The 25818-nt window shown below is 34.3% G+C and overlaps 1 protein-coding gene across 1 annotated transcript in view; it reads left to right on the top strand.

Annotated features, from left to right (window-relative positions):
• HTR1F (5-hydroxytryptamine receptor 1F) overlaps positions 1-25818 on the top strand; it is a 149433-nt gene that overhangs the window by 82191 nt on the left and 41424 nt on the right. Inside the window, exon 4 of the mRNA XM_047875491.1 lies at positions 11581-11703. The gene's annotated coding sequence lies outside the window, so the exon portion shown is untranslated. The remainder of the gene's footprint in view (positions 1-11580; positions 11704-25818) is intronic.

Genomic DNA, 25818 nt, shown 5'->3' with positions numbered 1-25818 from the left:
ATGTGGAACTTGAGAAATTTAACAGAAGACCATGGGGGAAGGGAAGGGGAAAATATACAAACAGAGAGGGAGGGACACAAAGCATAAAGACTCTTAAATACAGAGAACAAACTGAGGGTAGATGAGGGGGGTGCGGGAGAGGCGAAAATGGATGATGGGTATTGAGGAGGACGTTTGTTGGGATGAGCACTGGGTATTGTATGTAAGTGATGAATCACAGGAATCTACCCCCAAAACCAAGAGCACACTTTATACACTGTATGTTAGCCAACTTGATAATGAATTATATTAAAAAATAAATAAAATGGTTCAGCCAAAAAAGTATGTGTGTATGTGTATATATGTTATATACGTGCATTGAAGAGTGTATCCACATATGTATGAGAGAGAAAGAGAGAGGGAATGAGAGAGAGAGAGAAAATATATCAAAACATTAATAATTTGTAAATATATTTGAGCTTATGTGGGTTCTCATTTTGCTATTTTTCAATTTTCCCCAAGTTTTGAAATTTCCAAAGTAAAACACAAAGACTTACCAAATTTACATTAATGAGTCTGCCCACTGAAATTTTAATAACCCAGGAAATTTTAATAACCCAGGGAAGTGATGTGGATACATATTTTGTAAAGCATTAAAGTTGAAGCATGAAATTACTAAATATATTGCAGATGAGAAAAAAAGCACTGTGAGATAAAAATATTGACTTTATGGATTATCAAAAAAAATCCACCTAATTGATGAAATTTTTATATCAGGAATTCTGATTATTTCCTTATTTGGGGAGTACAAAATAATGAATGGCTATGAGCAAGGCTCACAGTCTATTCCTTCTTTATCATTTACTAACTACATAACTTTTTTAAAACTCAGTGTCCTCATACATAAAAATAGGGAAAATAAAAGTACTTGCCTCGAGGATGTTGTAAAGATTAAATGAGATAATGAGCTTAAAGTATTTAACAGCTTAGTACAAAATAAGAAATTGAGAAATGTTAGCATCTATAATTCCTATTATTTTATTTTTTTAATGTTTATTTATTCTGAGAGAGAGAGAGAGAGAAAGAGAGAGAGTAGGAGTGTACACACTGTCTCCTGTGTGAGTGGAAGAGGGAGAGAGAGGGAGGGAGACAGAGAGTCCCAAGCAGGCTCTGCTGTCAGCTCAGAGCCCAACATGGGGCTCAAACTCAAAAACTGTGAGATCATGACCTGAGCTGAAATCAAGAGTCAGATGCTTAACCAACTGAGACACTCGGGTGCCCCTATAATTATTATTTTAGGAGGACCTGAAGAAGATACATTCATAAAATTGTGAGTGACTAAATTTATATACAAAAAAAATCCTATTTTTTATCCTACCACATTCCATTTCCCAGTTATTATGGAAAACTATTCATTTTTAGATTTCAGGTTGTTCCAACTTTTCTAAGTTTTTAATTCCAGTTAGCTAACATACAATATTATATTAGTGTTGGGTGTGCAATATAGTAATTCAACACTTCATATATCACCCTGTGCTCATCACAACAAATGCACTCCTTAATCCCCATCATGTATTAAATACATCTCCCCACTGACCTCCCCTAGGGTAATCATCAGTTCTCTATAATTAAGAGTCTGTTTCTTGATTTCTCTCTCTCTTATTTTTTCCCTTTGCTTGTTTGTTTTGTTTCTTAAATTCCACATGACTGAAATCATATGTATTTGTCTTTGACTGACTTGTTTCACTTAGCATTATACTCTAGCTCTTTCCACATCATTGCAAATGGTCAGATTTCATTCTTTTTATGGCTGAATAATATTCCACTGTGTGTGTATGTATATATACAACTATACCACATCTTCTTTATCCATTCATCAATCAATGGACACATGGGCTGCTTCTGTATCTTGGCTGTTGTAAATAATGCTGCTATAAACACTGGGTGCATGTATCCCTTTGAATTAGTTTTCTTGTATTCTTTGGATAAATACTCAGTAGTGTGATTGCTGGATCATAAGGTGGTTCTATTTTTAACTTTTTAAGGAACCTCTATACTGTTTTCCACAGTCGCTGCACCAGTTTGCATTCCCAAAAACAATGCAAGGAGGTTCCTTTTTCTTCACATCCTTACCAACATCTGTTATTTCTTGTGTTGTTGATTTTAGCCATTCTGACAGGTGTGAGATGATATCTCAATGTGGTTTTGATTTGCATTTCCCTGATGATAAGTGATAATGATTATCTTTTCATGTGTCTGTTGACTATCTGGATATCTTCTTTGGAAAAATGCTTGTTCATGTGTTTCTGCCCATTTTTAATTGAATTATTTGTTTTTCGGGTATTGAGTTGTATTAGTTCTTTGGATAATAACCCTTTATTGGATATATCATTTGCAAATATCTCCTCCCATTCTGTACTATGCCTTTTAGTTTTGTTGATTGTTTCCTTTGCTGTACAGAAGCGTTTTATTTTGATGTAGTCCCAATAGTTTATTTTTGCTTTTGTTTCCCTTCCCTCAGGAGACATATCTAGAAAGAAGTTGCTACAGCCAATATCAAAGAAGTTATTTTTATGGTTTCAGGCCTTACATTTAGCTCTTTAATCCATTTTTAATGTATTTTTATGTGTGGTGTAAGAAAGTGGTCTAGTCTTCCCAACACCATTTGTTGAAGAGACTGTTTGTTCCCCATTGGATATTCTTTCCTTCTTTGTCAAAGATTAATTGACCATATAATCCTGGGTTCATTTCTAGATTGTCTATTCTGGTCTATGTTCTGATCTATGTGTGCCAATGCCATTTTGTTTTGATTACTACAGGTTTGTAATATAACTTGATGTCTGGACTTGTGATGCCTCCAGCTTTGCCATTCTTTTTCAAGGTTGTTCTGTTTATTTGGGGTCTTTTGTGGTTCCACACAGATTTTAAGATTGTTTGTTCTAGCTCTGTAAAAAAATGCTGTTGGTATTTTGACAGGGATTTCATTGAATTCGTAGATTGCTTTGGGTAGTATGGAGATTTTAACAATATTTGTTCTTCCAATCCATGAGCACGGAAGATCTTTTTCATTTCTTTGTGTCATCTTCAACTTATTTTAAGTGTTTTATAGTTTTTAGAATACAGGTCTTTCACCTCTTTGGTTAGGTTTATTCCTAGGCATCTTATTATTTTGGGTACAAGTATAAATGGGATTGTGTTCTTAATTTCTCTTTCAGCCACTTCATTATTGATGTATAGACATACAACAGATTTCTGGACATTGATTTTGTATCCTGCAACTGTACTGAATTCATTTAGCAGTTGTGTGTGTGTGTGTGTGTGTGTGTGTGTGTGTGTGTGTGTGTACGTGAAGTCTTTAGAGTTTTCTATGCATAGTATCATGTCATCTGGAAATAGTGAAAGTTTGACTTCTTCCTTACCAAATTGAATACTTTTTTTTGTCTAATTGCTATGGCTAGGCCTACCAGTACTATGGTGAATAAAAGTGGTGAGAGTGGACATCCTTGTCTTGTTCCCAATCTTAGGAGGAAAGCTCTCAGTTTTTCCCCATTAAGGATGATATTAGCTGTGAGTTTTTCATGTATGGCCTTTGTTATGTTGAGGTATGTTCCCTCTAACCCTACTTTGTTGAGGAGTTTTATCATGAATGAATGTTGTACTTTGTCAAATGCTTTTTCTGCATCCATTAAAATGATCATATGGTTCTTTTCCCTTCTCTTATGGATGTGATGTATCACATTGATTTGTGAATTTTGAACCACGCTTGCATCCCAGGAATAAATCCCACTTGATCATGGTGAATAATTATTTCAATGTATTGTTGAATTCAGTTTGCTAGTGTTTTGTTGAGAATTTGTTGAGGATAAGGTTTTCAAAACACAAAAGACCAAGTTTTATCAATTTAAGCCTAGAGAATATTTTCTTCTCCAAATTCAGACAAGTTTTCTGACTGATTTAGAGGCAAAAAAAAAATCTCACATATCTAGGTTTGCAATGTTACAAGAAAAATTTAGGAAGTTAAAAGAATCTTTTGAAACAAGGCTGGCCTGTCTAATGATCCAGACTATAGCAAATTGATTGTTTTCTTATTTCTTTTAAATGAGCCCATGTTTGATCATTTGACATTTACTATTTGATTATTTAATAACTTGCAACTTATTGCGCTCAGTAATTGCCAGCCTGCTGAGTCTGACAAGTGAAATTCTAATATGAAAATGAGATTAATAACAGTGATTTAGACATGATAGCCTTTGAATTTAGATTGCAAGTCTTACATCAGGGACCTCTGTTGAAAATATAATTTGTATTTCATTAATGTAATAAAACTATTGTAAATTCCCATTAAAATATTTTATCATTCTTTTCCCAATATCAAATTGTCAAAGGTGATCTTATGATTTTAGTGGGAAGTTTAGAACTCTATGTTATATGTGTGGCTCTTACCTTATATGTACCTTATATCCTGAACTGTCCAGCACAGACCCACATAATATAATGTAATCATGGATAGCACCTATGCAATGTGCTCCTTTTAAAGAGTTTGTGTTACCCAGTCAATAGTCCGTAACCTGCCCTTAATTGATGAAGAGTTTGTTCTTTGTGACATCTCAAAGAAGCAAAAATAATTCAAGGTACTACTCAATACCTTAACACACTTATATAAAATGTACTGCTATTTTTAAATATATGCTTTAAAACTTAATTTCAAAAATATACCTGAGGGAATATAATTGCTTAAAACTTTGCAGTTCTTACAGAACTTCATATCTACTCATATCTATTATGGATCCCCTTAGCAATCCTTTGAGGTGCCACAGGTAATTTTAGAGATTGGAGTTGTTAAGAGGTTAGTGAAGAATTGGGAGAGAAGAAACAAATCTTCCTTACAGAAGGGTTCCAAATAATATAAATAGATAGCTCTCCCTCCAGGAGGTAGAGCTTAACTCCCAACTTCTTCCTTTAAGTATGGGCTGGGCTTAGTATAGAATATTAAAAGGGGAGGGGCGCCTGGGTGGCTCAGTCGGTTCAGCGTCTACTTCCACTGGGGTCATGATCTCAAGGTTCATGAGTTCGAGCCCCGCGTCAGGCTCTGTGCTGACAGCTTGGAGCCTGGAGTGTTCTTCAGATTCTGTGTCCGCCTCTCTTTCCGCCCCACCCCTGCTTGTGCTCGGTCTCTCTCTGTCTTTCAAAAGTGAATAAACATAAAAAAATTAATTGAAAGGGGAAAATAGTAACTTCACAGTGGAGAAACCTGGCAATACCTTAACTAAGTGATCAAGATTTATATCCCCAGTAAGTCATAAGCATATCATGCACCCTATGATATGATGGGAGGTGATAGGCACTTTACATTATTCCAAATTATGCAAAATGAAGTTTCATTTTTTTCAAAAAAGTACTCGCATATTGATACCCATGCTAGGACTGAAGTGAGTTCCTGCTGAATGTGTTCCCCACTCCATTTCAAATCAATCATTTCTTAATGTACAGGAAGAAAATTTTATGCAGATATATAAAAAGAATGCTGACAGTGGTGCATATTTTAATTTGCATTCAATTTAATAAAATTGCAATTTAAATTCTTATTAAATCTTCAAAGAGAAATCCTATCTAATAAATGTACATATAAATCTAGTATTTTTGTTAAAATAAAAAACATGCAGTTCTCCCTTTGTTCTTTGATCAGCGCCCAATTGACTTATAAGTTTGGCAGATTAATTTCCCCTAAACATTTGGCAGCATTTATAAGCCTGATTAATTCAATTTCCTTAGACATTTTAAATTAGAATTACAAATTTTAACACATCCAAGTCTCTCAAGCATTTCACACACCTAACAAGAGAGATTTACAAATCTAATAAACAATCTCTTAAACACTTAACTACTACTTACAAACCTTAAAAGTCTAAATTTCTAGAGTTTTTAAGTATTAAATATTTAAGCAATAAAATATTGTATACAAACAACTACTCTTTTCTTGCAGTTATCAAGTTAAAATCATAAGTCCAAAAAGTATATCTCTTAATTATTTCATCTTAAAACCAAAATTATAACATCAAATAAGTAATCTTTAAAAATTCAAATTAAAAACCATAAGTGTAAGCGTGCCTGGTTGGCTTAGTCAGTAGCATGTAACTCAATCTCAGGATCATGAGTTCAAGCTCCACATTGGGTGTAGAGCCTACTTAAAATTAAAAAATAAATAAATAAATAAAACCCATAAGTTCAATATCAATCCATTTTCTTAAACATTCAAATTAAAATGACAAATTCAACATGACAGATTCTTTAATGTCAAATTACCTTCAACATTTACAAACTTAATGAACAAACACACCCAAGTTACATGAGGATTATAAAACTATTCCTAAACTTAGCATAAATGTATTATATGCCTTACTCCCATATTTTCTCTATACATTGTAAACATTTACATATTTTCAAACACAATATGTAAACATCTGCACTGACATAAATGACCTGGGGAGTCATTTGCCAGCTACAGGGAGAGAAGGTCATCCAGGCCAGATGAAAGGTGTTGGTAAGTAAAGACACCAGTTTATGGGCATTTGGGTGCATCTTCCAAGATTTAGCAGCACCTTTCTTTTAAAAATGGAGCTTTACAAGTTCTCTCCTTTTCTTGCAGACACTGTACATGATTTTTAATTGTCTGAATAGAATTGCGATTTGGTAGTCCGATGCATGCTGCAAATAATCTGCTTACTATCTTGTTGGTTTCTGAATCCTCTTTATGTTTTACTTCTTATCTGTCAGACTCATTATCATTTAAGATCGTTTTATTGATGCATTGCTACATCTCATTATATGATACCTATTTAGCTCTTTTTCATGGATGGGTGCCCATAAAATTATCTATTCCGCTCTCCAATTTGTCATTAAATTCTTTGTTCCATTCATTAATACATAATTATTTCAGGGAATTTTTCAACTCAGTAACTTCACAGTCGCCATCATTTGCAATTAACCTCTGACTACTGTATAATGCCAGGGGTGGGAGAAACATAGAAAATTTAAGTCAAGCTCATATTTCTGTTGAAGTGCCAACTCAACACTTATGTTCACTCTCCCATGGGATATCTTCTCTTCTTCCCCATATCTTGTAGAAACCTAAAGGGGAAGAATTGCATTAAAATCACATGAGTGTTGCAACATTTCTAATATCAGCATCCTCATTTCTTATTCGAGCCCATCAATAGGTTTGTGACTTCAATTCTGATGATTGTGGATGAATCATCTCACTGATAGAATTTTATTTAACTTAGATAATAAGGCAAAGATTTATAATTGAGAGATGTTGTTATGAAAGTTTAAAGATATTGAGAAAGAGCATGAAAAACTATAAAAGAGAATATACTGCAAAAGAGTCAAAGTTAGTTTAATTCTGTTATTAGCACTTTCCCTAAAAGTTTCAAATACCTAGATCTCTTTTAGTTAACATTTCTATTTCCAATATCACTAGAATTTTCCATTTTAATATCCAGATTCACTATGTTTGCTTGCTTTATGATTGCCACAAAGGTAGAGACGTGGGATTAAATTTTGGCTTTTTTTTTTTTTTACTTCACTTTTCTGTTAGTTTTCTCATCCTAAACAAGGGGATAAAACACTGGCTTGATATGAGTTAATATTTGCAAAGCTACCCAGTACAGTTGCTGGTACATAGTAGGTGTTCCAAAAATAGTTGTACATTTTTTCAAGCCATTGTTTTTCAGCTTAGATTCACCTGTGGTGTTAATTATATAGAAAATCTTGCATATTCCAATGCAACCTTTTTATTTGGTTTTTAAACACTTTATTATTTTCTTTTTCTTTTTTTCTTTTTTCTTTTTTCTTTTTTCTTTTTTCTTTCTTTTAGGGAGAAAGAGCACACACACGCATGCGTGCAAGTTGGGGCAGGACAGAGGGATAGGGAAGGAGAGAATCCTAAGCAAGGCTCCATGCTCAGTGCAGAGCCTAATGCGGAGCTCAATCTCACAACTATGAGATCATGACCTGAGCTGGAATCAAGAGTCGGTCACTCAACAACTGAGCCACCCAGGTGCTCCCCAATTCAACCTTTTTAAACAAAGAAAAATAATGTTGTGCACCTTTTTTGAGGAGGTTTGTTTTGTTTTCATCTATCCTGCAATGAAAGCAGTTATTTTGCATCTAGATCTCTCAGGCAGAGTGGTAAATATTTTTGTGATGTAGCTAATATTACAATTGTTTAATAAAGAGTGGTATGCTGGGGTGCCTGGGTGGCTCCGTCGGTTAAGCATCCAACTCTTGATTTCAGCTCAGGTCATGATCCCATGGTTTCATGAGTTGGTGCCCAGCATGGCTCTGCACTGACAGCATGAAGCCTGCTCCAGATTCTCCCTCTTTCACTGCCCACTCGCAGTGTCTCTGTCTCTCTCAAAATAAATAAACAATTGTTAAATAAATTAATTACTTAATAATAAATTAAAAAATAAAGAATGGTACGCTACCATCACTTGCCATATTTGTCAGCTTTTTTATGAGAAATTGATTAACTCTCCAAAAAGAAGAGGGTCACTAACATACGAAAAGAGAGAGAAAGAGAGAGAGAGAAAGACCATTGCCTTTATTATGGAACTGTAGGTTATTAAATTACAGGTATTTGACATCTGAAAAAACCTTTTTCAACTTAACATATTTCACTAAAGAGAAAATTGGAAATCAGAGATAGGGTACAACTCTCGATTTATATGGCAAATCAGCCAGTGAACCCAACTCTCCTGAATCCAATCTGACTATATATCCATTATGCCATGCAGCCTAGATAAACTGCTTACTTCATACATAATTTCCTCAACCAAAATTCTTCTGAGCAATGATTAACTAGCCGTCTTTATAACTCCAGTTCTTATTAAAACCAAATTTTATCTTTCTGGTGTCCATTTACTTATGTAGGTGGCTCTAGCCTCAAATATAATTTCAGATTTATCCTTATCTGATGTGGTAGTGAAAACATTAAACTCTGACTTATTCGAAAAGATTATGAAACAAAGACACAAATGCAAAATGCTAAATGAGTTGAAAAGCCATCTTATTTTCTCACTTTTATTTTTTTTAATGTCTCAGGAGTCATTCTTTAGCTATGAGCAGTGAATGGTATTTCAGCATCATTTGGTCTGAATATTCTAGCACCAGTTCTGCCATTACAATAACCACATAAATCAGTACATGCATGTCTGTTCACATTCTGCATCATTCTCCAAAAAAGATTCCAGATACCATAATGTTTTCAATTCACAATGCATAAATTTAAGCAATTATTAACTCTTTTTAAAGAAAAACAAGCCGTCATAGACATTTTTAGACTCCAGAGTTTTGCAGATTCTCGTTTGAGAAACACTACCAATTGTCTCATCTTTTTGACACTTGACTCTAACATACCAAATTAAGGACTGCTAGGTTTAAACACCATGTCAACAGCAGCAAGTAACTGCTAAAACACCTGACCACACAAAGAAGTTTTTAAGCATGGCCTGGGAATATTTAGCTTGTTAGTACAAATTTGTATGTTTGTATAAAAACCAGACCTATGCTAATTGTCCTTTAGAACAACACTGCTTTGCAATACATGACAGCAATCTATGATTTTTTCATAAGACTCATCCTGACTGATCTCAGAGAGTTATGCTTTGCACTCTTCCTCTAAGAAGACGAAACATAGTCATCAACGAATATAAGTTGTGTCATTAATTTTATTATGATATTGCATAAGCAAGATGCATATAGTTCCTTGAAATCAGTCACTTGTGTGTACACATTATGTCACAGGCTTTACTTGATCATTTATCCCTAAATCATCTTCCTCAAGTGACTTAACTTTCCTAAATTGTTTACTCTTTAAAACAACAACAACAAAAAATAAATAAATTAAAAAAATAAATAAAACAACAACAACAACAAAGTAAAGAACAAAGACTCTGGAGCCAGATAATCTGGATGTGAATCTCATCTCTGCTCCTACCAGCTGGGTTACCTTGACCAAGATACCAATTTCCTTTTGCCTCATGTTTCTCAATTGCAAAATGTGGAAAAAATAAGAACCACCATATGAAATTAAGTGAGTTAACATGTGTAAGTGAGTTAACATGTGTAAGGTGCTGAGAAAAATCACAAGCACATTAGAAGGGCTACACAAATGTTGGTTGTTATTAACCACCTCTAAGAATTTTTGAGAGAATAGGATAGTGTGTATAATACCAGTAGCATGGGGCCTGGCTTATGATTAAGACCCAGTGACTAGTATGAATAGTAAGTACTATTTCTGCTGATGACCCAAAATATTGAATTAGAGAGGCACCTGGGTGGCTCAATCCGTTGAGCATCCAACTCTTGATTTTGGCTCAGGTCATGATCTCATGGTCATGTTTGAGCCGCTCATTGGGCTCCATGCTCAGCACGCTTAAGATTTTCTCTCTCTCTCTCTCTCTCTCTCTCTCTCTCTCTCTCCCTCTCTGTCTATCTCTCTTTCTCTCCCTCCTTCAGCCCCTCCCCAACTTTCTCACACACATGTGTGCTTTCTCTCAAAAAAAAAAAATACTAATATTAAAAATAAACAAATAAATAAAATATTGAATTAGATATTAGCCATAAAGGATTAAAGGGATTAAGTAGTTTGTAAAACTCAAAAATTATTGTAAATGTTATCTACTCAGAGGCAGCTATAGTGAAAGGGCACAAGCACGTATTATGCACAAACGTAGAGTGGGCACAAACAGATGTGAGCTTGCCTTTTAGTAATTGGGTAACTCTGACCAAGCTATTTAACTTCTCTGTTGATAGCATGAAGTTAAAAGTATTAATCCAAAGAGATTCTTGTGAAATTGTAATGAGATAATATATGTGAAACATATATATGAAGTATATACTCCACCGATGTTGTATCCTACTCTTTTCCTTCAAAAACATTGGTTTGATTGTTGGGACTAATTTCCCCACAATACAAAACACATCTTTGGACTTTAGCAAATTTATAGCAAGTTCACTTTATAGGAAAAAAGGTACTAAGTTCAACTAAGTGGTTCCTGTGTTCTCATAGTTTTCAACTATCATCTTTAAATTTCCTGTTGTTTTCCAGATTAAGTAGGTAAAAGTGTTGTAGATCAAAAGCCTTTTATGTAGTGAGCATTCATCATTTTTAAAAGTTCCTTAAAATGAAGTTAACACTTTGATGAAGTTTTTCATGCATTTTTCTAACAGTTCAGGGAAATGCAGTAGAAGTAAGATATGGGTTAATAACACTGTACCAAAAGGAGAGATGGGGGGAAAGAAACACTAGCCGGTGTGATGAGAAAGTGATTTATAGTAGTAATGAATTGAAGCCCTTCCAAAAGAAGTATTTACCAGAAGAGTGCTTTAAAATGTCACCTATATTGCTAAATTATAAATACTTTTAAAATAAAATGGGAAGGAGAAACTGTTGTGAATCATTGATTTCATCCACTTTGGGACAATGACATTGCTAGGGAATGACAGATGGCCTACTGGCCTCTGAATGCTGCTTTCTCCCAGTGCTGCTTCATCTAAGACCTCTGACTGTTTACCTGTCATTCTCTTTCATCCCAGAGCCATTAACAAAAAGGGGCCTTACCTGTTCAATACGTATGCTAATTAATGGTCACAGCTGCAGCCTGGACATCTTCCTAAAGAATGCAGAGGGACCTGGAACCTAACGGAGCTTCAGGGAAGGTATTTACAGTCCATCTACCCTTTTGTCTGATTGCCTAATGTGTTCCAGCCACAGTGCTAGACAGTATTATATCATGTCTCCCAGGATAGAACATTCCTTGTATCTTTATTCAAATTAGTTAGCTGAAAGAACTCTAAATCATTTAAATTTAAAAGTAGATCTACCTACCTTAAATTTTTGGACTATGTAAATGATCTTGGCATCAAAATTTAATCATTTAAAATTTTATCTGTTCTCCACTGTATATCCGTTACACATTTATTTTAGAGTATCCTGTCATAGAAACAGTTTGTTCATCTAAAAGAAATCTTCAAAGTAGTTTTGATTTTGTTCATGAAATTAACAAGAGTTTTGTCTAAACTAGTTCATAATAGTTTGTCTGCACTCGTTCATAATATTGGTGGATGTTTGCTATCATTATTTCAATTAAGCAAAGGACTTGCGTCATGCCTTTACATTTTTCTGAGTTCTTACTTCTGTAACGAATAATATTGAATGCTCTCTAAGGTGAAATTTAATCAGAATTGCTAGGTACATAGCTCTGTTAGAGGGCTCCTTACGAAGATTACAATGCTGCTAAAATTGGTGAAGCCTACAAAGCATTTATCAAATAAGGAAAATTTAACAAATTCTCTGAAATTTAATTAAGCTGAACTTTCAGCTTTTAGAATATCCCATTATAGTAATAGTTTTCTTCAAACTTTTCCTTAAATAGGAAATTATTTCACGTTTTTATGTTTATTAAATCAATATAATATTGTTGATATAAAATTACAAGTACTATAAGGATGTACAAATAAAATGCAAAAGTTTCCTATAATCCACCCCTAAAGAAGTAACCATTGTTAATCAATCTTATTGGCCCAATATTCAGGTTATTTTTTTTAAATTGTTTTTATTTATTTTTGAGAGAGAGAGAAACAGAGCGTGAGTAGGGGAGGGGCAGAGAGAGGGAGACACAGAATCCAAAGCAAGCTCCAGGCTGTAAGCTGTCGGCACAGAGCCCAACATGGAGCTCAAACCCACAAACCGTGAGATCATGACCGGAGCCGAAATCAGATGCTCAACCCACTGAGCCACCCAGGCTCCCCAAGTTATTTATTTTTATTAATTTAATCCCTCAACTTAGCATGTAAACTATGTGTGGATCACTTTTTGTAATTCTCTCACTTTAAATAACTTCTTCAATTTACAGACCACATATCATTTCAAACTTGTCAGACAGGAAAGTTTATTCAGTTTAATTTGACAGTAAAAAATAAAAGCCATTTTAAATTTCTTAATGGATATCACGATCCCATGATAATATTCGCTTTTTGAGCTTATGAATTCACATCTGTCCTATAAAGACTTTATCTTAACTCAGTAATACCCAATACAGCATATAGAACCCTTTGAGATCTGATGGCATCAATTTTCCAGCCTCATTTCTTATTACCCCCTTTTTCCTGCCTCCCTGAACACACACATACATACTCTCATAGAAGCAGCAAATTTGCTTTATCCATTCTTCACATTCTTTCATACCTCTACACAAGTCATTTCTTCCATTCTGTCTTCTCACATCATCCCGAAATTCTTAGGTACCTCTTGCCGGTAATTTTTGCTATTCTCAACCAACTTTGTGATGCATATTTATGCAACTTGTTTATTATACTTACTTCAGTATATTATAATTGGGTTAAATGTATGTCTCTCCAACATTGTAAGCCTGGATTAAATTATGTTCTCAATAATGAGTTGATAAATTGAGTGAGTGCATAGATTGATCAATGGATGGATGGTGGGTACGTGGTTGGATGAATTCATAGATGGATTAAAAATGGATGAATGTATGATGAGATGTCTATTTTAATAAGTATAAGTAAGACAGAATGGAATTTCCTGAGACAAAGAAACCCCATGTATTCTGAAGTAAGACCCAAGGTTTTCTCTGAACAAGAGGCAGCATATAGAAGTTTCCATGATGACCAAACATTTAATAATATCAGATAAAGAGATATCATGCTCCCTAATTTCAAACTGTATTACCAAGCTATAGTTATTAAAATAATGTGGTGCTGACACAAAAACAGGCACATAGATCAATAAAACAGAATAGAGAGCTCAGAAATAAACCCACACTTATACGGTCAATTAATCTACAACAAAAGGGGCAAGGACATACAATGGCAAAAAGACAATCACTTTAAAATTTCTTTTTTAATGTTTACTTATTTTTGAGAGAGAGGGAGACAGAGTGTGAGCAGGGAACGGGTAGAGAGAGAGAAGACAGGGAATCCAAAGCAGTCTCCAGGCTCCAAGCTGTCAGCACAGAGCCCAACATGGGGCTCAAATTCACGAACCACAAGATCATGACCTGAGCCCAGTCAGACACTTAACTGACTGAGACACCCAGGGGCCTCAAGACAATCTCTTTTAAATAAATAAATACATAAATACATAAATAAATAGCGTTGGAAAAGCTGGACAACTAGATGCAAAGGAACGAAACTGGACCACTTTCTTACACCATATACAAAAATACATTCAAAATAGGTTAAAGACTTAAATGTAAGACCAGAAGCATAAAACTACTAAAAGAAAACAGGCAGTAAACTCTTAGACATTGGTCTAAGGAATATTTTTTGGATCTGTCTCCTCAAGCAAGGACGACAAAAATAAAAATAAACAAATGGAACTGCATTAAACTAAAAAACTTTTGCACAGTGAGGGAAACCATCAGTAAGACCAAAAGGTGATCTACTGAATGGGAAAAGATATTTGTGAATGCTGTAACTGATAAGAGACTAATATCCAAGATATATAAAGAATCCAGAAACTCAAAATTTACAAAAAAGAAGCAATCCAAATAAATTGGGCAGAGGATCTGAATAGACATTTCTCCAAAAAAGATACGCAGATGGCCAACAGACAATGAAAAGTGTTCAAATCACTAATCACCAGAGAAATGCAAATCAAAAGTATAGTGAAATACCACCTCACACCTGTCAAAATGGCTATTATCAAAAAAGTAAGAAATAACAAGTGTTGGCAAGTATGTAGAGAAAAGGGAACCCTCATGTGCTGTTGGTAGAAATTAACAATGGTAGAGAAAAGATGGGAAACAGTATGGAGATTCCTCAAAAAATTAAAAAGAGAACTACTATGCAATCCAGTAATCCCACTTCTGGATATTTATCTGAAAAAAATGTAAACACTAATTCAAAAAGATAGAGGCACGCCTATGTTCATTGTCGCATTATTTACAATAGACAATGTATGAAAAAAAAAACCTAACTGTCCATTAATAGGTGAATAGATAAAGAATATGTGATATATATTTATATGGGGGAATATTACTCAGCCATAAAAAGAATGAAATCTTGCCATTTGCAACAACATTGATGGACTTAGAGGGTATTATGCTAAGTGGAATAGGTCAGAGAAATAACAAATAGCATACTAGTTCACTTATACGTGGAATCTAAAAAAAAAAAAAAATGAACAAACAAAACAGAAACAGACTCATAGACACAGAGAACAATCTGATGGTCGCCAGAGGGGCGGGTTATGGGTGGAGAAGAAATAGGGGAAGAGTATTCAAGGGTACAAACTTCCAGTTATAAAATAAATAACTGGATTAAATGTACCACATAAGGAATATAGTTAATAATATGTAACAACTTTGTATGGTGACAGGTGGTAGCTAGATTTATCATGATTACTTTGTAATGTATAAATATGGAAGGTATACTATGTTGTACACCTGAAATTAATATGATATTGTATGTCAACTGCACTTCAAATAAATAAATAAATAAATAAATATATAGTCAACACTGATACTAATTTTATGCCCCGGAAAAAAACTTTTTTAAAGAAAAAAAAAATGTTCTAATTATAGTACTTTATATGAATTGCTTACACTTGTATCTAATTATCATTTGAGAATAAATGATTATATATATCATTAAATATGTGTTAGATGAACATTTTGCTAGAATTAAAAACAATATGCTTGTGTGTCCAACCACTTATAATTTCCATTATGTATATTTTATATCACACATTATTATTATTATTATTATTATTATTATATTATCTATGAATACGACCCATGCCTCATATCCTAAATGGGGTACTTGAATTTCTAGAATTAGTAACTATACCTAATCCAAAGACTTCAACATACCAGAAGACTGCATTTATCATACTCTCATTGTTACCCTGCACCTGGCAGTATTGAAATCTTCCCTAAAATATCTAGTAAAATAGGATTTTGAAATGGTGCTTCGTATGCTTAAGGTAAAAGACAAACAAACAAAAAAACATAAAAATTTAGGAGAGTAACCAACACTGATACTACTGTGGGCTATTGACTAATACCTCCTATGTAACAGGTAGGGCGTCGAGCACTGGAAACCCAAATGTGTCAGACGTGGTTCTTACCTACCACATGCTCAGTTTCAAGGAGAATTTAGACAAAATAGCTGTTTTAAATTCTTGGCAGGAAACAAGATGGACTAAAAATGAAATAATGAGTGAAAAGCCTGAATTACAATCCAGTGTAATAAGACTTCTTAAAAGGAGATCAATACAAATCTCTATCAGGTAGGTTAATTGTGTGGTTAGATTGTGGAATAGTAGAGCCCAGGAATAATGTTCAGTTTTCTGGTCCTAGCCCTTCTTTCATTTTAAGATCTAGAAATGAGGCCCAGAAATATTAAATCACTTCAGGCCTTGGGTAGGTCACTTAGCCTTTCTAGGTTTCGTCTCATGCTGATGTTTTTCCTATAGCCCCAGAGAGAATGGGTAAGAATAAACTGGCATATGTCATAAAGCTAAATCATAATGCAGGTCTCAGGAGGTTAACTACTAGTAAGATTAAGGTAATATCTTATTGCAATATGATTCAGTTCTCTAACATTCTAGTTTTTAAAAATTTAGGTACCTACCATGTGCTAGGCTGGCTGACATAACCACTGAGATATGGTAGTTGACCACCTTCTTTTTTTCTTGGGGACACTGTATTTTATTTTACCTATTTTTAATAGTTTTTAATTTGCATACATATTATATTTTTGTTCATTCCTCTGAATTATAATTATTTGCCTGCTGAAATTCTTCTTATAAACATGTTGTTTATTAATAACTCAGAGAAATTCAAATTATACTTTAAAAATAGATGTATGGATATTTGAAGGACTGGTTTAGCAGTTATTTCTGAGGCAAAACATTGGTTTACTATGTGTGTTTTCTCTCCCCAAGAAATATCAGTCTCTTTACAAAGGAACTATTTCCCTTTTTGTTCTGAAATTGTAACCAGATTTTGCTGTGAGAAACAAAACATGAAATATACCTAATATCTTCAGGAAGTAAACACTGGCATTAAATTTTCTGTGACAGAGCTAATTTTTGTCTTCTATGGTCCACTTTTAGCCTTATGAATTTTTCATTTATCAAAATTAATATAAATAACACAAGTAAGCATTGCCTTTTGACAATGCAAGCCAAGCCAAATAATATATTAAGAAAACCAAAGCAGCTTATTTTCTCAGTCTCAGACACAAAGGAGAAAATGCCCTAAGTATTTTTATGTCATCAGCATTGTTAATACACCATGATATATTTTAGGTGCACTTACCTTTGACCACAATAAATACAAGCAGAATTCTTTCATTAATACAGCTTTTTAAAATGTTTCACATTTATATATTCTTGGTAGCCAGTTCATTAGTTTTTGTTTTATTTTTAATAAAATGGATACCTGTTAATTTACAAAGGACCTAGTTTGATGTTAATGAAAATTAAAGCTCATACAACTTATACCATACTTTTTTACTAAGCAAATTTCATTCCTAGCGATTTACTCAACAGGTGTATCCAATACATACATCTATATATTCTCCAAAGGACAAATAGAAGAGGGTCCCAACACCTTTATTTGTAATAGATCAAAAACTGAAAACAACCAAATGTCCATCAACAGTAGAATGGATAAATCGTGGTGTAGTCATACAATAAAATAATAAATAGCAGTAAAAAAAAATTAACAACCATTGCATGCAACCATATGAATATCACAATTACAATATTGAGCAAAAAAATACAAGCGCAATAGAATACATACATATCACATGTTTCCATTTATATAAAATGCAAATACCAACAAGTTATTATGGTGATGGAATTGAGAATAGTGGTTACATTTTATAAAGGTGGGAACAATAATGTCTGGGAGGAGACACCTAAGAACCTTCTTAGGTTCTTATAGGGTTCTTCTAACAGCCTGATTTGAGAGGTGGTTTTTGATATTTTCACTTTATAAAACTCATAAAGCTGATGATCTGTTCACTTTTCCATATTCTTTAATAAAAATATTTGTCCAAAACACAAAGAAAAAGAAATTGGTGCCACTTAAATTAGTTGCTGGCCTAGACTTATCTAGTATTCCCTACTCAAAACCTGACTTTTCTCTCTTTTTTTCTGCACTGTCTCTTGATTTTTAAAAGATGCCTATTTTCTTTTCTCTCACAGGTATATAGGTTGAGATCATTGGTTGTGGCAAAAATTTTGTGTACCTGTCACAAAGAAATAAGTGCTATAAAAATTTACTTATAGGGTCTCATGAAGCTTACCTATCCTTCTCTAGCTGTATTGATATCAAAGTATACATTTTGTAAAAAAGCAATCACATAGGTAACTAGAAATAATAGCAATTGAACAGGACTGCTGTGCCAAAATGGTTTTCTCGCATTAAGTTTTTTTTCAAAACTTTTCTGTTGACAGCCTACTGATAATGTTGTTTGCTGAACTGAACTGTTATAGTCTTAATTAGTAGGAATGAAGAGTTAATGACACTTTTAATCAAATGATTTGAACATGAAATTTAAGTAGCTATGTTTTCATAATAAAAAAATAATGAGTTGTCAAAAACAAAATTGATTTGCAAGATCTTGTTAAGCCACAGAAAATTCAGCAGATGCTTTAAAGGTAAAAATAACCATAGTGATCATTTATTCTACAAACATTTATTTCACATCCACCATGAGAATACACTATTCTGGGTTAAAGTGTATGCAGGAAAGAAGGAATAAGTAAAGTAAATATTAAATAACTAGATTGTAAGCAAGAGAATAAAACAAACCATTATACTAGCATTAAATATAGGTACATAATAATGTGGTTTCTCAATAGGAAGGGGTGTTTTAGCCTAAAATTGGTAGAAGAAATAGCAAAGAAATAGAATAACTTTGGTATGATTTTTAAACCAAAATAAAGAGGTATCAATTGACTATATGTTGGAGTATAAATTAGTATAAGTTTCTGAAAGCAATTTCATGTATTGAATTTGTTCTTTTAAATTTGTGCTTGTACACTTTGAATTAATATTTCTATTTCAAGTCATCTATCCTAAAGAAATAAAAAGAACTGGGAAAAATACTTTTTCAAATATTTGTAAAACATTTAGAGCATAATTGGCAATTTCTTTAATAATATATTTCCCATGATAGGTTTTTCCCAATTTATTATTTAAAAAGTTGCCTTATATTGCAATGAGTCTGTCATAAGAGATTCTGGTACAGTGATACTTTAGAGCAGCTCAGTAAATACCATTTTAAGGAAACAAAATGAGATTGATGACTCTTGAATTAAAACTCAGTGGATCTTGGGGGCATCAGGGAGCTCAGTCAGTTAAGCATCCTGCTCTTGATTTCAGCTCAGGTCATGGTCTCCTGGTTCGTAAGTTCTAGCTCCATGTGGAACCCTGATGGAACCCCATTTCAAGCCCTGTGTTGGGCGTGCTGACAGTGCAGAGCCTGCTTGGGATTCTCTCTCTCTCCCCCTCTCTCTCTGCCCCTCCTCTGCTCCCATTCTTTCTCTCTCTTTCTCAAAATAAATAAATAAACTTAAATAAAATAAATAAAATGCCAGTGAATCTTGTATTTTGTGAAAAATAGCCACATTGTTATGTTATTGCTAGGAAATGTTTGAAATGTTTATGTAGCTAGCTAGCATCAGCTGGTAAGGAAAGCCTTCTCAAAATCTTATCGAAAAAGAAATCTTATTTGTTTACTTAGATATTATTTTAAAAATCCCCCATCTGGGATATATGTCACTGCAGTATTCTAATCATGGTAATATAATTAGTTTCCAAGAACTATCTGATAACTTAAATGCATTTGGAGGCTATAATGTAGTTGTTGTTTTCTGAATAAAATTATGTTTTGATGGAGAATTCTAGAAATATTTAGAGTTATGTCCATTTCCCTTCTCATATCCTTTCCCCTATGCTCTGGTTTCAGTAGGTCTTATCTAAACTGTACTTAAGAGATGACCAATCTCTATCTGCTAAACGAATGGAAAAACAAAACATGTAGGTGCTTGTGAATCTTTAGGATTTAATGCTCATCTTCTCAAGCAAAGAGAATTGTTATTTCTCAAATTTCCTCACACCTGCTAAAGAGAGATTAACTTTGTAGGCATTCTTATTTGGAAATATTTTATCTTTTTTCTTTCTGGAGGAAAACCTTTCTTAAAAAAATTAATTTACAGCAATCCCTCATATCTGTGTGGGATACATTTCAAGAACCACAGTAGATGCCAGAAAACATGAATCATATCAAATATGCAATCTTTTTCCTATGCATACACACCTATGATAGAGTTTAACTTGTAAATTAGGCACAGTAAGAAATTAACAGCAATAACTAATAATAAAATAGAAAAATTATAACAATATACTGTAATAAAAGTTATATGAATGTGGTTTCTCTCGCTCAAAATATCTTATTGTACTGTACTCACCCTTCTTCCTGTGCTGATGCAAGATGATAAAATGCCTACATGGTGAGGTGAAGTGAGGTGAATGACGAAGGCATTGTGAGGTTAAGGTAGCGTTAGACCACTATTGATCTTCTGGTGATACATCAGAAGGAGGATCATCTGCTTCAGGACTGTAGTCAGTCATGGGTAACCGAAACTGTGAAAAACAAAACTGAGATAAGGAGGCACTGCTGTAATAATAGTGAAATGTTGTAATCAAAAGATAAAAACATCATCATTGTGCATTAAATGCTTCCACATAGAGTCTCACATTTTAGTAGGGTAGTAGATATTGCTAATGTTTCCCAATATCCTCTTTTCTTCTGATTCTGGGTATGAGGGAGACTACATTTTCCTACCTCTTAAAGTCAGTCATAGGCTTATAAGCAGTTCTGACAAATGAAATGTGAGGCAAGGTATGTGTCACCAGCAGTAAATACTGGTGCTCTACTATCTAGCGCATTCTTCCCCTTCTGTGCGAAGCAGATATCATATGATGTGGTGTGACCACATGGAAAAGAGCCCCGAACCAACCCATGTTGAACATGTACAGCAAGCAAGAAATTTCAACTCACTGAAATGTTGCCACCGTGTCCGTTGAGTTCGTTGCCACAGTATAACCTAGCTCATATGCTTCGGAGTATCACTTCTCTGTCTGTCTCCATATACGGTCTTTCTTCAAGACCACACATGCATTCATTAACAGTGAAATAAACATAGATTAGTGTTCACAATATGCCTTATCTCCTTGATTTAAAAGTAGAACAAGTCAGTGCTATGTGTTTAAAAGATTCAAATCATCAAAGTATAGTTTTCCTTTCTCTTTCACTTTAGAAGCCCGTGACCGGTAAATACTTCGTAGAAATTCAAGAGCCCCGAAGGTACAGCATCAGTCTCTGTGAGAAAGATTAAGTTAAGGTATAAAACAAAAATTAAAAAAAATATTTTCTTAAACATAATAGTTTATTTGTGTTTTATGTAAAAGAAGCCAGGATCAAAATCTAGGGCTCCTATGGTAGATCCACAGTGTCTCCATAAATCCAAGTTCCTATTTTTCTGTTCCACCTTCCTCAGTTCATGGTTTTATCTTCAAGGTTACCCCTCAAAGATAGCTACCACAACTCCAACTATTGCACTGACCTCTAGGCCTGCTGTAGGAGAAAGAGGAAAATGACAGAAGAGTGCCCTATCCAACTTTCTTTAAGCAGCCTTCGTGATTCTTCCTGAAAATTCTTTGTAACCCTTCCTTTTACATCTCATTGGCCAGAACTGGGTCACATAAACTCACTGACCTGCAAATGTGGCTTGGAAATATAGTCATTTAGCCAGAATTAAAAGGGGGATGGATATTAAACCGCAACTATAATCTGGACCACGCTCCTTGCCAAGGAATCTATCCTATGTGGGCTACAATAACTTTCTATATAAATTTTCTTTTAACTCCTTAAAATCTAACTACTATCCCTACTCCTCCTGCATATACAAAATGACATCACTCTCTTAAGTATTATGCCTTTTCCTCTATTCTTGACAAGTTAAATGATCCTTTTTGATTCCAAATCACCTATTACAACTTGAAACTCTTACAAATTGAAATGACACTACTCTCTCCTGCTTCTCCTCTTCCCTTTTTGATTATTCTTTTCCTTGTGTTTTAATTTGCTATCTCACATGGTATGCTCCATAGCTCAATACTTGATCTTTGATATAATTCTACATGTATAAACAACTGATCTTTTCCTTATCACTGACAAGGTAAGCTTATCTGTCATGTTCGAAGTCTCACCAACAGAAGACATTTACTGCTGAGTGTTCAATCATTAAAATTAAGAAAAAAACAATATGGCATATCAGAACATAATTCTGTTTGTTGTAATAACAGCCTATATAACAAAATAGAAAATGACAGAGCACCTACTGTTTAAGTATATTGATTGGATTTAACTTATACTCTTTCATGTGCGGAGATTATCATTTATCTTAAGAATCATGTTTTTGTTGGAATTTGCCTCAAAGCAATATATTAAGTAGTATTTGTTTAATTTATGTGCAACACAAATTCCATAAGGTCATGAACATTTTAACTTAAGAAATATTTACTCTTTGCTTTTTGAAAAAGCAGATACATTCATTTCATATTTTAAGGCATGAGCTTATATAAGTCCATTTCACAGCAATATAATCATATTCACATATTCACATTTCTTTGGCATTACCTAAATGAGAGTATCTAATGAGTGGACAAAGTTGATATTGATAGATTCTTGACATGAAGTTAACCCTTGGAGTTTATGCCAGTGAGTCCCTTAAAAGGTACTCTGCAAGTCACTCACTGGGGACTCTCAAGTTTAACAAGGACTTCAGATAAACCAGATTACTTTATTTTTTTTTAATTTTTTTAAACGTTTTATTTATTTTTGAGACAGGGAGAGACAGAGCATGAACAGGGAAGGGTCAGAGAGAGGGAGACACAGAATCTGAAACAGGTTCCAGGCTCTGAGCTGTCAGCACAGAGCCCAACGCAGGGCTCGAACTCACGGACCGAGAAATCATGACTTGAGCCGAAGTCGGCCACTTAACCAACTGAGCCACCCAGGCGCCCCAAACCAGATTACTTTAAACTTAGATAGTAGATCAAAGTAGGATATGTATATAGACAAGACTCTTCTTGGAACAATCTCTTTCCTGTCTTCCACTTGTCAGCACGATGTCAGCTTTGTGCCTTTTCTATGTGCTCCTGTAGCACACATATTTTTGTCTATCAGAACACTCATATATTTACATGTCCCCTCTTGCGATGAAACACTGATCACTAAGCTTTGTAATCTAGACAGGTTAGAACCCCAAATAGTATATTCTATTTGGAAATCTCAAATACTACATTTTATAAAACTATTTGTTCTTCAAATAAGGAAGGAAAAAATGAATATGAGCCTTTATGGTGCAAATTTATTTTGATTTTCCTTCTAATTATTTCTTCTATTTGTACACATACTAATCAGGATTTGCAAATACCTCAACTGAATTATTGCATTTATTCATTTATTATGCAACAGATATTGATTGATATCTACCTATGCAAAGCATAGTGCTAGACATCAGAGATACAAAAGTAAATAAGACAGGGAATAGTGGAGAGCAAATAAGCCCTCAATGACTTGAATACACATTGCCGTTGATTTTACATGTGTTAATTCTACAGTGAATTAATTTTATAGCATTTTTTAAATTTTGTATCAGAGGTAATCATGAAATGTGTAAATAACTTCCTGTACACCTTAATAAATAATTTTGTATTACCATTTTCTGTGCCTTCAGTTGTGTATGCAAATACCTGTAGGTTAGCTGATCTTTATTTACTTCTAACTGAAAAACTCACAAATGCTTTCTTCAGCTGTATGGTGAAATTTCTGAACTGAATATTCTTTATTTAGATGACTCTAACATTCTAAGTCATAATTTTAGATGATTTTGGATCATTTGTTTATATACCTTTTAAAATTTCATGATTAAATATGATTTCCTGTATCCCTGAAAATGAGTATTTTTCACTTGGACAGATACAACCCACTTATACAGAGTCAGCTCATGTACTGGAAACAAATCTTGCTGTTTTCCAGGATGCATATGCAGTCTTGCTCTGCACTAGGAACCCTGCTGACATGAACTGCCTCCCATAGGTGTGGACTCTCCTCACCTAATTTATGCTTTGGCTTCAGCCTTTTCAAAAGTCTTCATATGCTCATTGTCTTTTATCAGCTAACTTTTCCTCCTGTGAGATAATGAGCACAGAAACTAGGCAAGACCACTATTCATCAGAAGAATCAGAAAACACCGACTTATAAAGAGGGAGAAGGAAATACACATTCTGTGTGTGAAGGTACAACTTATTATCAGTTCCAGGCACCAAGAAAGCTGTCAATGAAAAAGAACCATTCTGGGGCACCTGGGTGGCTCAGTCGGTTGAGCGTCCAACTTGGGCTCAGGTCATGATCTCACAGTTCATGAGTTCAAGCCCTGCATTGGGCTCTGTGCTGACAGCTCAGAGCCTGGAGCCTGCTTCCAATTCTGTGTCCCTCTCTTTCTCTGCCCCTCTCCCACTCATACTCTGTCTTTCCCTCAAAAATAAATAAATGAATATTTTAAAAATTTTTAAAAGAAAAAGAAACATCCTGGTCTAACAGCTCTTCAGAGCAGCTGTATTGGGGATAATGTAGTGAAAGCACATACATTTTTATTGTAAGAATGCAATGTGTAAGTTCCGAAAAATGAGTCGTCTTTTTATATTACCTTGTCAACCAGAGGTAAACAGGGATATGAAGCTTAATGGATTTAGATTTGAGGAGTGAGAACTTGAGGCTAAGAGAAATCAGTTATGTCTGGAAGTGAGGTTCAGTAGTTAAGGCATTTCCCACTCAGCCCATGTTGGTAGCTGCAATGAGCTCAACAGTAACCAGTGGTCATTTAGAGTCCATGACACCTGGCACTGTACTGGCAGAGTACAGGGATCCTCAGCAAACCAGTGACTGACTTCTGTGTCAGAGTAGAACTTTCCCTGACTTTGAGATATCAGTGAAAACTTGGTGTCTTGAAAGACAAGGGAGAGTATCCCTGGTTGCCATTTTAGTTGGCCTTTCCCAGATCTTAAGGTCTTTCAGATGCTGAGTGTTACTCTACACTCAAACCCAGATATTCTGTTCACCCAATGCACTTTCTACAATATTCTATTGTTTAAGGTTCTTTGAGTTTCAATTAACAGAATCTAATTATAGCTATTTGACCCAAAGAGATATTTGGATATTGGGGTTTCTCACAGAACCAAGAAAGAATGACCACATCAGAAATTAGGTCAACTTTACAGTCCTCTTAAATCTACTCTCTACACCACTCACCTACCAACCTGTTCTGGTCTCTGTATCTCTCATTTCAAATATTCAAGTGTCTTGGGGAAGAGTGTCTGATTGGTCCAGCTTTGGTCACAGGTTTGTCTCTAGGCTAGTCAGCTAATAAGATAGGGAGGAGATTGGGTATTGCAAATATAGCTGCTGAGATAAAATGATAAGTCATTTTAGAAAGAGTGGCCAGTTTCCAGTAGATGTGCCCTACACAGACCTTGCAGCCTCTGATCTGAAATTTCAAATGAGCCATACTCTTCAGATAACATGAGTAGGATTACATGTGGCATAAGAAGTTAGAGACTCAAAAAAAAAAAAAAAAAAAAAAAGGGACTCTTCTTCCAAAGGGATTAAAAGGTCTTACTAGTATATACCAAAGACTGGGTCTTGAAAATAAAGTAGTGAATGAGG

Source organism: Prionailurus viverrinus, chromosome C2 (genome assembly GCF_022837055.1).
Source record: "Prionailurus viverrinus isolate Anna chromosome C2, UM_Priviv_1.0, whole genome shotgun sequence".
Lineage (NCBI taxonomy): Eukaryota > Metazoa > Chordata > Mammalia > Carnivora > Felidae > Prionailurus > Prionailurus viverrinus.
Note: the sequence above shows the minus strand (reverse complement) of the source record. Positions and strands in the feature narration are given on the sequence as shown.